This window comes from Chlorocebus sabaeus, chromosome 3, assembly GCF_047675955.1.
Source record: "Chlorocebus sabaeus isolate Y175 chromosome 3, mChlSab1.0.hap1, whole genome shotgun sequence".
Lineage (NCBI taxonomy): Eukaryota > Metazoa > Chordata > Mammalia > Primates > Cercopithecidae > Chlorocebus > Chlorocebus sabaeus.
Genome location: NC_132906.1, coordinates 76,484,128 through 76,495,855, shown reverse-complemented (window position 1 = coordinate 76,495,855; position 11,728 = coordinate 76,484,128). Strand labels below are relative to the sequence as shown.

General features: G+C 41.7%; 1 protein-coding gene across 2 annotated transcripts in view; it reads right to left on the bottom strand.

Moving 5' to 3' along the window:
• GPC6 (glypican 6) overlaps positions 1-11,728 on the bottom strand; it is a 1,182,333-nt gene that overhangs the window by 9,806 nt on the left and 1,160,799 nt on the right. The window lies entirely within an intron of this gene.

Below are 11,728 nucleotides of genomic sequence, written 5' to 3'. Positions count from 1 at the left end.
ACTGGAATGATTGAGGTGTCTGTTAGGGTTTTTATTTTGTAGTAGAATCTTGGGTTTAATTAGGTAGATTTACCAATGTTCAGTAAAACAGAAGAGTAAAATCATCAAATGATTCCGAGTTTCACTTTTCTTTCACTTGTATTAAAAAATGTCAAAATTGTCAGTCCTTCAATGTGAGCTGCTTAAGCTGCCTAGGGGTATTTATATAAGTGGAGGTTAAAGATCTTGGAAGTGCACTTGGGGCCCTCTGTGACTGCTTACTCTCACCATCTGTCCATCTTCCAGTCCTCTTCCTCTTCTTCTCACAGAGCTGCTTATACCTGCTTCTATTTTCCCATTTCCCATTTCTCTCACTGGAGAGACACCCCCTGCAGCCTCCAAGTGACCCCCCCACACCCTTCTTTCCTCTCTAGAGCATCCTGCACATGCTGTGTGATTAATTTTTAGAAAATATTGCTTTCATCATATCACTCTTCTCTTTAAAAACTTTTGAGGATGGTAGCTAATGTTCAATAACTACCAGGCACTGCAGTAAACATTTGACACACACCTTTAAATTCAGCCCAACAGCAAATCTAGGAGATGGGGAGTATTTTATCCTTGTTTTATGAAACAGAAAACTGAGGCTTAGTGAGAATAAGCAAATGTGCAAAGTCATAGAGCTAATAGCTGCCAAAACCATGACTTACACCCAGTCTAGCTCTGGAGCCCCAGTGCCCAAACACTACCCCAAACTGCCTGGAGGATCATCAACTAGAATTCACATGTTATAGCTCAGCAATCAAAGGGTCTCCACCCACTTCTACTTTCTCATACTCTCTCCAGGGACACTCCTTGTCTTATAGAGTTGACTCCCTGTAGCCATCCTATGCCTTGCTGTCCTACAGGTTTTCCTTGCATAGTGAAATTTCCCATTTAAGTCCCAAATACCCTTAAAGACCCAGGCCTATCCTAACTTTATCTTCAAGATATTTCCCAGCTTTCAGGGATCTGCCCACCCTTTTGTCAGGCTGCCAGGTTTGGTTGGGCATTTCGTGCGCCGCACAAACTCACCCCTCGAAGCTGCAGGAGTGAGTTGGTGCTGCAATCCAGACCACAGCTAAGCTACACTCCTGCAGGGCACCATCCACCAAAAGGGGTGCCTTTTTCTTTTCTTTTTGGTACTCTTTTTATTTTAGAAAACTTCAATACATATAAAAGTAGAGACAATAACATAATGAACCCCCATGCACCCATCTGGGTGCCTTTTTCTAATTCCTACTACGGTGCTATGTTTGTCTGTGTCCTGGTAAGAAACAGATGGCACACTCAAAGGGGTGACAGAGTTTAAAGAAGAGGCTACTTATAAAGGTTGAACAAGTTAAACCAGCCCAGAGAGGTGAAGCGCCCCAGGGCTGGCCACAGGAGAGGGGGCCCCGGGGGATAAGGGGAAGAAGTTGTTGGTGGAATGAACAAGAACTGATCCCACAGAGAGGCACCCAATGACACAGCAACTGCCAAACCAAGATCTGTCAGGGAGGGGGCTGGGGGAGGAGGCCCTGACCCCTGTAGTCCCTCCTCTTGACCTCCAGCTGCTGCCTCCCATTGGCTGAACCAATTGGAAGCTGGTGGGCAAGGGAGCCCAGATGATACAGCTTGTAGAGGTCCTCCAGGGCCAGGGCCACAGTGGAGGGATGAAGACTGAGTCTGACGGGGAATCAGGACATCCAGCTCTGGCCCTCTACAGGCCCAGGACAGCCCTACCTAATTGGCATTACTGTTATTCTTTTACTCACTCGACTGTTGTTGCTTGAAAGCTCAAAAAGCATCTTTTCCTCTATTTTATTATTCCTATTTACATATTCTTGTATAATATCCATGTGCTTGAAATTCTTCCCTTCCTGCAAGTGATTTTCCAAGTTCTGGAAACCAAAAGCTCTATCCATCAACCTCCAAAAGAAGAACTACACAGAGAAACTCTGGTATTTAAGCTGTTTTTCAGGTATTGAATCTTACGCTTGATGTATTTGTATATGAAATGGTTTACTCATTTTAAATCAGAGGTCCCATGAATAAGCTCCATGTCTTCATCCTTATCTTGAACAAAATCGACTTCACAATGCTCACTAAATAATGAATAATAAAACACACGGAGTGCATTGTAAATTCTTTTCCATGAAGCTCCAACTATTTACTGCTCTAAAAAATGGCCTCATAGAAAATTTTAAAAGCCGTGGACTCGTATCTCTTTCTTTTGCCATAAAGCATAACTTCTGTCCTGCGTTTTAATATATTTGGTATGTAAATAAATTCCTGTTTGTTCCTGAGACTGTTTTCCTGATGTAATTTCTAAAATATGCCATTGGATTGACTATTACTGACAGGCAATTATATGAGCTAGGATCCGTGAGCTCTACCTAATTGTTACAGCCTATTGGAATAAACAATAGCAGGTGCAGCCCATCTTTTGCTGACAGCAGAGCTGAGAGGTGATGGTCGATTCTGGTGTTGCTCCTCTACATTTTGGGAAATGACTGTTGCAGTTGTACCTATGCTGAGTCAGAGGCGAGCTTTGTTTCTTTCAGATGCTGTGTGCACTGCATGGTTAGCCGAGACTCATTTATCAGGAGCTCACTGCAATAGCTTACTTGGGAATGCTACCCCTGGGAGTCTGAACATCCAGGAACAATAAGAGACTGCCAAGTAAACCCAGCCTCTAACTGTGCCTACTGATGCTCAGCTGCTTACAATAAAAACAAGTAACAGTGCATCCGTGTCCTCAAGAGCCTTTTCTCCTTTTGGTGTATTCAAAGGGTGACTTTGGAGACACTGTGAAAACTTAAACCTAAAACAGCTGAAAATAAAAATGGTCATTTTGTCACTCCAGAGGTAAGTCCTGAATCTAAATCTATAGATGTCCATTGTGCGACCCAAAGGGTCTGTGAAAGCCCCACTCAGCATGAGGACCTCAGAGCCCATTTATTTCTTGCCTCTCACATTTGGTTTCTTTACATAACACTCCTGTCCTGCAAGAATGGACACCTCTTTGAGCCCACAATGTTATTCCTTCTATTGGATTTTTGCACAGCTTTTTGACATGACAGCATCCTGTTTTTGCACCATCATATCCCTGGGAGACATAGAAGGAGAATCTTGGCACAGAGAGCCCAGGTTCCAAGACTGTGGATGCATGTTTACCTGGTGGATCCAGCCTTGGGAGAAGCCAGAAGTGAGGACAACCTGGAGAGTTGAGCAGGGATGTCATGGTTTGCCAATGCAGCCTGCCCTGGGCAAGTGGGTGGCATCCATGAACAGCCAAGCACAGCTTCCTCATTTGGGTTGCCTTCTGTTCTGCAAGAGTATGGCGAGGAACTAAATCTTTGAATTTTACAGAATTATTTTTCTTTGCATCTCACTGCATATCATAAATGTCGGTGTCCTTGACTACATTCAAACATTACAACTGATTAGGGTGGAAGAGTCCTATGGAAATTTGGGGGATGAGAGGGTTGATACATCCAGTCCTGTGGGTAGAGTTGACAGTTCTTGTCATCTGAGAGATATTAAACACAACCATCCCCGCAGAAGTTTCCCAGCAGCCAACCACAGCCTCCGCTATTTACAACATTCAACATCACTCCTGACAGTTTAACCAATGCTTCCAGAAAGACCCTGTTGATATGTGCATGTGCTTAGTCTTTCTCATCATCACGTTAATGCTAGTAGCTGTTTTGATGTAAGGCACTGCACATTGGGGGAATAGGTCACATGACTCTCAAGATTTAATGAAATGTGAAAGCCAGTAGGTCTGAGAAGTGAGGCACTAGCAAGGAAGGTTAGCCTGGTGGTGGTTAGTGGGGGTGTCATGAATCCAAGTAGGAGCTAAGGCAGGAATGGGGAGAAATGGGGAGCTTGGGTGACGGCCTGGGCTTCTCCGGTGCACAATTCTTCCCCTGACTGTTACTGCCTCAAGGCACAATGAGAAGGGTAAAGTGAAAGCAGTTTCAGTACTCACAAATGAGCTCCACTCAATACACATCTTTATAGCAATTTGAAATTCTAAGCTACCTATTCATTAATGTTAAGCAGGTTTAAGAGTTTTACTCATCTAAGTAGATGTAAATCCCTATGTGCAGTGCCAAAATTCAAGACCCCCCAAATTTTCCTCCATCTGCTTTTTAGCAAAACTTCATCTCATCTGAAACAAGGTGAATTATAGTCCTCATGTATCTCACTTAGTGTGAATTTTAATACATTTGGCTGCAGAAATACTAATATGTTTGATTGTGGATTGCAGCCCCAGATCCCACTGGAAGCATGATGTAATACATAACATATTCACTATGGTCTTTTTCTGAAATCTAAAAACTTGTGGATTCTGAAACACATGTGGTTTCAAGGGTCTCAAATAAGGGACCAAAAACCTATGGTACAAGCAACCTCTTCTAGAAGATTTCTTAAAAATCTAAGTTTTAAACTTCTCACATATTAGGATGACTATAATTTAAAATAAACAAACAAAAAAATAACAAGTGTTGGTAAAGGTGTGGAGAAATCGGAACCCTATGCACTGCTCTTGGGAATGTGAAATGGTGTAGCTGCTGTAGGAAATAGTATAGCAGTTCCTCCAAAAATTAAAAACAGGGCCGGGCGCAGTGGCTCATGCCTATAATCCCAGCACTTTGGGAGGCTGAGGAGGGTGGATCACCTGAGGCTGGGAGTTCGAGACCAGCCTGACCAACATGGAGAAACCCTGTCTCTACTAAAAATATCAAATTAACTGGGCCTGGTGGCGCATGCCTGTAATCCCAGCTACTCAGGAGGCTGAGACGGGAATTGCTTGAACCTGGGAAGCGGAGGTTGTGGTGAGCCAAGATTGTGGCCATTGTACTCCAGCCTGGGCAACAAGAGCTAAACTCTGTTTCAAAAAGAAAAAAACAAGAGAATTACCATACGATCCAGCGATCGCATATATATACACCCAAAGTACCAAGAACCAATGTTCATAGTACCATTATTTTATATATGAATAATAAATATATTATTATTACAGCTGCTACTTGGATTCATGACACCACTAGGCTAACCTTCCTTGCTAGTGCCTTCTCAGACATATTGGCTTTCAATCTCATTATTATATATATGAATAATGGTACTGTGAAGAGAAGTATACAGATATCTTTGGAATATCCCAAAGAATGAAAGGCAAGGACTTGAGCAGATATTCGTATACCTCTGTTCACAGTACCATTATTCATAATAACCAAAAGGTGAAAGGTGTCCATTTATGGATGAATGGAGAAATAAAATGTGGTATGCACATACAGTGGAAGTATAATTCAAAAAGGAAAAACATTCTGACATGTGATACCACATAGATGGCCCTTGAGAACATTATAGTAAGTGAAATAAGACAGTCACAAAGGACAAATATTTTATGATTCCACTTATATGAGGTACCTGGAATAGGCAAATTCAAAGAGACAGAAAATAGAATGGTGGTCAGCAGGGCCTGAGGTAGAGGGGAGGGAATTTATGTTTAATGGGTACAGAGTTTTAGTTTATGAAGATAAAAAAGTTCTGTGGATGGATGGTGGTGATGGTTGCACAACCACGTGACTGCACTTAATGCCACAAAACTATCCATGGTACAATGGTTTCTGTTTTTATGTTTGGTATATTTCACCACAGTGTTAAAAATTCAAGTTTTAGTTGTAACTGTACCAAAGTTCTTAATAAGAATTACTTTTTTTCCTTTACATTTTTCTTGGATGGAAAGTTGGATTATTCAACGCAAACTGTGACCTTCTGCTTTAAGTATATTTATAAATTCTTGAAGACCGTTAAGCTAGGGTTGTCTGAGGCACTAGGGACTTCATGAGATCTGACATCGAGATATGGTCCAGCGCCTAAGGGCTATGTATGACTGGGTCACCTGTGATCTCTCTGGGACCCAGCAGTGTGACCATGGACAAGTCGTTTAGCTATTTTATATAATTATTTACTATGCAATTTTAATGTACTTTTATGAAAATTAAGTTGTTAACATGGCTCCCCAAATTGCCAAATTAATTTCTTATGAGTGGCTGACAGTAGCAGAATCTGAAGTTTTAAAGCCTGAATTCACGTTCAGAAGAAGAATTTGCTGTGGCTCTTTTCCAGTTGGAGAATGTGAGGCAGGAAATGGTTTGGGGATACTTTTGGAGAACACATAGCTCTTTGATTGCAGTAGTAAGGAGCGAAATTCTTTGACTTGGCCTCTTAATTCAATTGGCAGGAACTCCCCCAACCCATTCTTTCTTAGTAGACCTGCAGTTTGCAAACTACAGAGCAGAAAGCAAAAAAAGACCCATGAGCCAGTTTTCAGGAATGACGAGTTGTGAACAAGCAACATGCTCCCTTCTTCCTATTTGCGGCCAGCTCTGCCTAACATTTTTTTTTTTTTTCCCCATTTGCAGGAGGTTCACACAGCTTCCTCCCTGCCAGGACAGTCAGGAAGTCTTTATGGGGTCCTCTCTCTTCAAGTGTGTCTGAAGGAGGGAAGTGGGCATTTTAGAACGCCTGGCTTGACAGTAGCCAGTTCTTTCCTAAGGCAGAATTCCAACTGATATGGTTTGGATTTGTGTTCAAATCTCATGTCAAATTTTAATCTCCAATGTTGGAGGCGGGTGATGGTGGAAGGTGATTGGATCATGGGGGTGGGTTTCTCCTTTGGTGCTGTTCTCATGATAGAGTTCTCACGAGGGCTGGCTGTTTAGAAGTGTATGGCTCCACCCCCTTCCCTCTCTTCCTCCTGCTCCAGCCATGTAAGACATGCCTGCTTTCCCTTTGCCTTCCACCATGGTTGTAAGTTTCCTGAGGGCTTCCCAGCCATGCTTCCTATACAGCCTGTGGAACCGTGAGCCAATTAAACCTCTTTTCTCTATAAATTACTCAGTCTCAGTTATTTCTTTATAGCAGTGTGAGAATGAACGAATACACCCACTTTTCCAAGGTGTTTGGCTTGGTATATATTGGATATTTTATAGTTCTTTAAAATGCAGCTAGAGTGCTTTGGGTCATACTCCAGAATTAGGTTAAAACAATATTGTCCTCAAGACTGCCAAGTCACTATCTTTGACAGATTTGCCATCATCATGCATCATCCCATCTCCTTCCATCTGTTTAGACTTACCCAGTCGTGACTTGCTGTTTTCATTGGTTAGTCAGTCCACACTCTGTGGTGAGTGACTGATCTATTTTCTAGATTTTTCTACTTTTCCTATTTCTTACAATTTACTGTGTTTACCTCCTGGCCTTGGGAAGGATTTCCTTGGGGACACAATATTTCTGTCAAGATCAGGTGCCTTGAAAAACAGCAGAGGCTCCCTGCAAAAGTCATGTTTCCAACGGGTCCAATTAATTTTGTCCCTCAGCCAGCTCCTTGATAGCCTCCTCCCAGAAAGCATTTTAAAGAAAGGACACAGTGACAGCTCAACACTGCCTTACAAGGAGCAACACCAGAAAGCTGTTTCACCAGTTTTATGTGGGAGAGGGAGGAGTCTGGAAATGACTGACTCAAGACCTCTGAAGACTCTGAAATAATTTATGTCCTATCAGATAACACGTGTGCCGGTGGGACTTGGCTCTCAGACCGGCTTTCATTTTTCCTACCCTGTCTCATTGTCTGCCATACTTTCCTTTTCTTTTTAATCCCGCTGGGTTTGGAAAAAGGGTCTGTGTGAAGGAAAACAATGCTACAAGAAGTTAGAGGTGATGCAGTTTAAAACGGCTATGTTCTAAAAAAGAAAGAATCTGCCTCTTTATGAGCAAAAAGGTAAGGGCCTATTTGAACACCATTAGGGCTTTATTTTTTCTTTTGCTGCTGCCTGACAAAGTTCTAACCTGTATATGCTGACCATATAAAAGTTTTATTTCCTTCCAAGCCTATGCTTTCCTGCCTCCTATCTAATCATTCTTTTCTAGCTTCTGTACAGACAGCTCATTCCGGCCACCGACTGCCCAGAACGACCTTCTCAGGGATGACTGATGACTGCAAATGTCCTCCTAGGGTCTCTCAGTTCACCCCAGGAACTTTGGGAGGCCTAGATTTGTAACCTGCACCATGAGTCTTTAATTTTTTTCCCTTTGGCCTTCTAGATTATTATTGATTTTCCTCTGTAACTTACTAGCTTCCTTTCAGTTCCTATTTGTCTGAGTTGAGTCAGAATGTTGCTGTGTCTTCTCACATTTACCCCTGAGAAGTTGCTTAGGTAAGTGAAAAATGGAAGAAGTAGAAGTTACACTTGCAAACTCACTTTCCTGCTGGCCACTGAAGACGACTAGGCTGTCTTTCTCAAGTGACAGACACTGCCATGAACTCTAAGAAAAATCCTTTATTAGCTCTTGTGATAAGTACGATGTGATTCTGAAAACAATGTCTGTGTGCCATCAAAATTCACATGTTGAAGCCCTAATCCCCAGTGTGATGGTACTTGGAGGTAGGGCCATTTGGGAGGTAATTAGGGTTGAATGAGATCATGAGGGTAGATGATTTCTTATACCAGTGCCCTTATAAGAGAAAGGAACCAGTCTGTCTCTGTCTCTCTGTCTCTAAAGATACAGTAAGGAGGCCATTGTCTATAATAAGCTAGGAAGAGAACCCAATCTGCTGGCACGCTGATCTTGGACTTCGCAGCCTCTAGAACTATGAGAAATACATTTCTGTTGTTTAGGCTATTTTATCTATGGTATTTTTTGAGCTAAGACACTAATTGAATCAAATACTGACCAAGAATGCAAAATATTCATCCTTGCCACTCATCAAAATGACACTATTAAAGACTAGAGGTTTGTGTGGATGATATCCTGTATTGTGAAGGCTGTGCTATATTTCTAACTTAAAATTCTCTCCTGATGCACATGTGAAGCCTATGCAATTCATTGTTGAGAAGACTTCAACCTTGTCCATAACCTGGCTATCATTAGTGGGTGATGTTACAATTGAACCATGTGAACTCCTAACTCATATTGCTGTTATTTTTATTATAAGAAAAGCCCCATTAAGGAAACATTAAGGGTATCAGTGAAGAAAAAACTCCCAAAATTGCAACATGCTCCCTGAGGCTTGGGTGTGGACTGAAAAAGGTAATATCTTACATGTTAATAGGGACATCTAAAACACCAGATAAAACACATGGTTGCCAATTAAATGTGAATTTCAGGTAAACAATGAATCCTTTTTTTTTAGTATAAGTGTGTTCCATTTGTTGTCTGTTATCTTTATGTGCTAGATCTGGCAATCATGCCTTCAAGCCTTGCTACTCCAAGTGTGGTCCCTGGACCAACAATAACTGCATCACCTAAAAGCTTGTTAGAAATGCTGAATCTCACTCAGGTTCTACCCCAGACTTACTATCTCGGCTTGGGCTTCTATGACCAAAATCCCGCAGCTGGCAGTTTAAACAATGCACATTTATTTCTCACAATTCTTGGGATCATAGTGTTCAAGACCCAAGGTGCTGGCATATCCTGTGTCTGACAAGGGCTCTCTTCCTGGTTTGCTGATGGCTGCCTTCTTGTTGTGTCCTCACATGGCAGAGAGAGAGAGAGAGAGAGAGAGAGACAGAGACAGAGAGAGACAGAGAGAGAGAGAGAGAGAGAGAGAGCCTCTCTCATGTCTCCTCTTACAAGGGCAATAATCCCATTAATGAGGGCTCCACCCTCAAGACCTAATTATCTCCCAAAGACCCCACCACCAAAGATGATTGCACAAGGGGTGAGGATTTCAACTATGAATTTTGGGGGGACAAAAACATTCAATCCATAGCACTTACTGAATCAGAATCTGCATTTTAATAAGATCTCCAAGAGTTTAGCCTGCACCCTAAAGTTTGAGAAGCACTGTTTCAGGACTACAGACTATTTTTATTGAGATTATCTCATTGATCTTCACATTGTCCCAGGAAGCTGGCAAGGAAAGAGGAAGCAGGGAAGACACTCCCTTAACCACTTTGTTTAACCCATTCTTGTTTTCAGAATGAAGATTTAAATGCTGATAGGGTCACTGCGATTGGGCACACCTGCAGTTTCCTCCCATCAAAGGGTAGAGTCTCCTCTTACCCCACCTTCTGTTCCAGACCTGTTTAGCTACAGAGGCAGAGAGAGATCTGTCAGAGATGGGCGAGGGTGGAGTGACTTGGGGGAGCTGCGGGATGAAAGTGGATTCAAACCTTAGGGGAGCCACTGCTTACAGACCCTTAACCACAGTCTCACCACTGCAGATTGCACCCTGCAGACTGCCACAGCAGCCATCGCTCTGTGTATCCTGTTCTATTTGAAGTCGTCATCAATTTCAACTGGTGCCATTACTTAATAACAGCTTTTTAAAAAACAAGATAATCACTGGAGTAAATGGAAATATCTATCGTAAGAGTCATTTTGATGTCAGAAACGTTAAAATTTGAAATAGGTATGTTTCTGAATCAAGGAAGTACAGTAGAGAGCTATGGAGCAAGGTTCAGAAAGTAATCAGGAAAAATGAGGGTGATGGAAGACAAGCCTGAGCAAACAGTGAGATAGGACAAAAGGCTGCATGAGTGGGTACAAACAGAAAAATGTGGCCGAAGGAGTCTGATAGATAAAACAGAAAGACAGGAAGAAATGTCTGGTTTATTGGAGACCTATCGCAAGGCTTGAGTTTATAAACTTCAGGCATGACAATCTCTATCAGTTCTAATAAGCATCTCTGCTTCATATCTATTAATACTTGATGGATTTTTTTAAAAAAATTATTTCTTCTTATTTTTTATTTTTATTTTTTAGAGACAGAATTTCACTCTGTTGCTCAGGTTGGAGTACAGTGGCACAATAATAGCGTACTGCAACCTCAAATTCCTGGGCTCAAGTGATCCTCCTGCCTCAGCCTCCTGAGTAGCTAAGATTATAGGTGCCTGCCACCATGCCCAGACTATTATTTTCTGTAGACACAGGGTCTCACTGTGTTGCCCAGGCTAGTCTTTCTTTCTTTTTTTTCTTTTTGAGATGGAGTCTTGCTCTCTCACCCAGGCTTGATTTTGGCTCACTGCAAACTCCGCCTTCCAGATTCATGCCATTCTCCTGCCTCAGCCCCCCCGAGTAGCTGGGACTACAGGTACCCACCACCACGCCCGGCTAATTTTTTGTATTTTTTTTGGTAGAGACGGGGTTTCGCCATGTTAGCCAGGATGGTCTCGATCTCCTGACCTCGTGATTTGCCCGCCTCAGTCTCCCAAAGTGCTGGGATTACAGGCTGCCCAGGCTAGTCTTAAACTCTTGAGCTCAAGTGATCTTCCTGCCTCAGCTTCTCAAAGTGTTGGGATTACAGGTGTGAGTCATTGTATCTGACCAGATTTTCTACAAATAGTTTCTAGTTCTTTTATTTCGCATAGGTTATAAGAGTAACTTTTCTTTCTTTTTCTTTTCTTTTTTAACAACCATTCCTAAACAATTAAAAAGGTCTGTCATCTTAAAACTCATAATTCAAAAGTGTGAAAAAATATGTTATTATCTGCATTATAAATGGATTCTTACACTTACAAAATACTTTAGTAAATTTCTTCAAGTGAAAAATTTCTCCAATGTTTTTCTAGATTAATTAATATTTGGATAAGAAGAAAGCTTCAATTACATTTAATTCAGCAAGTCTTTATCAGTGATCTATTTACTATGCTAGTATATAAAAATATAATATTAGGATTCCCTGCTAGTGGAATAATTTTAAAAAAAGAAC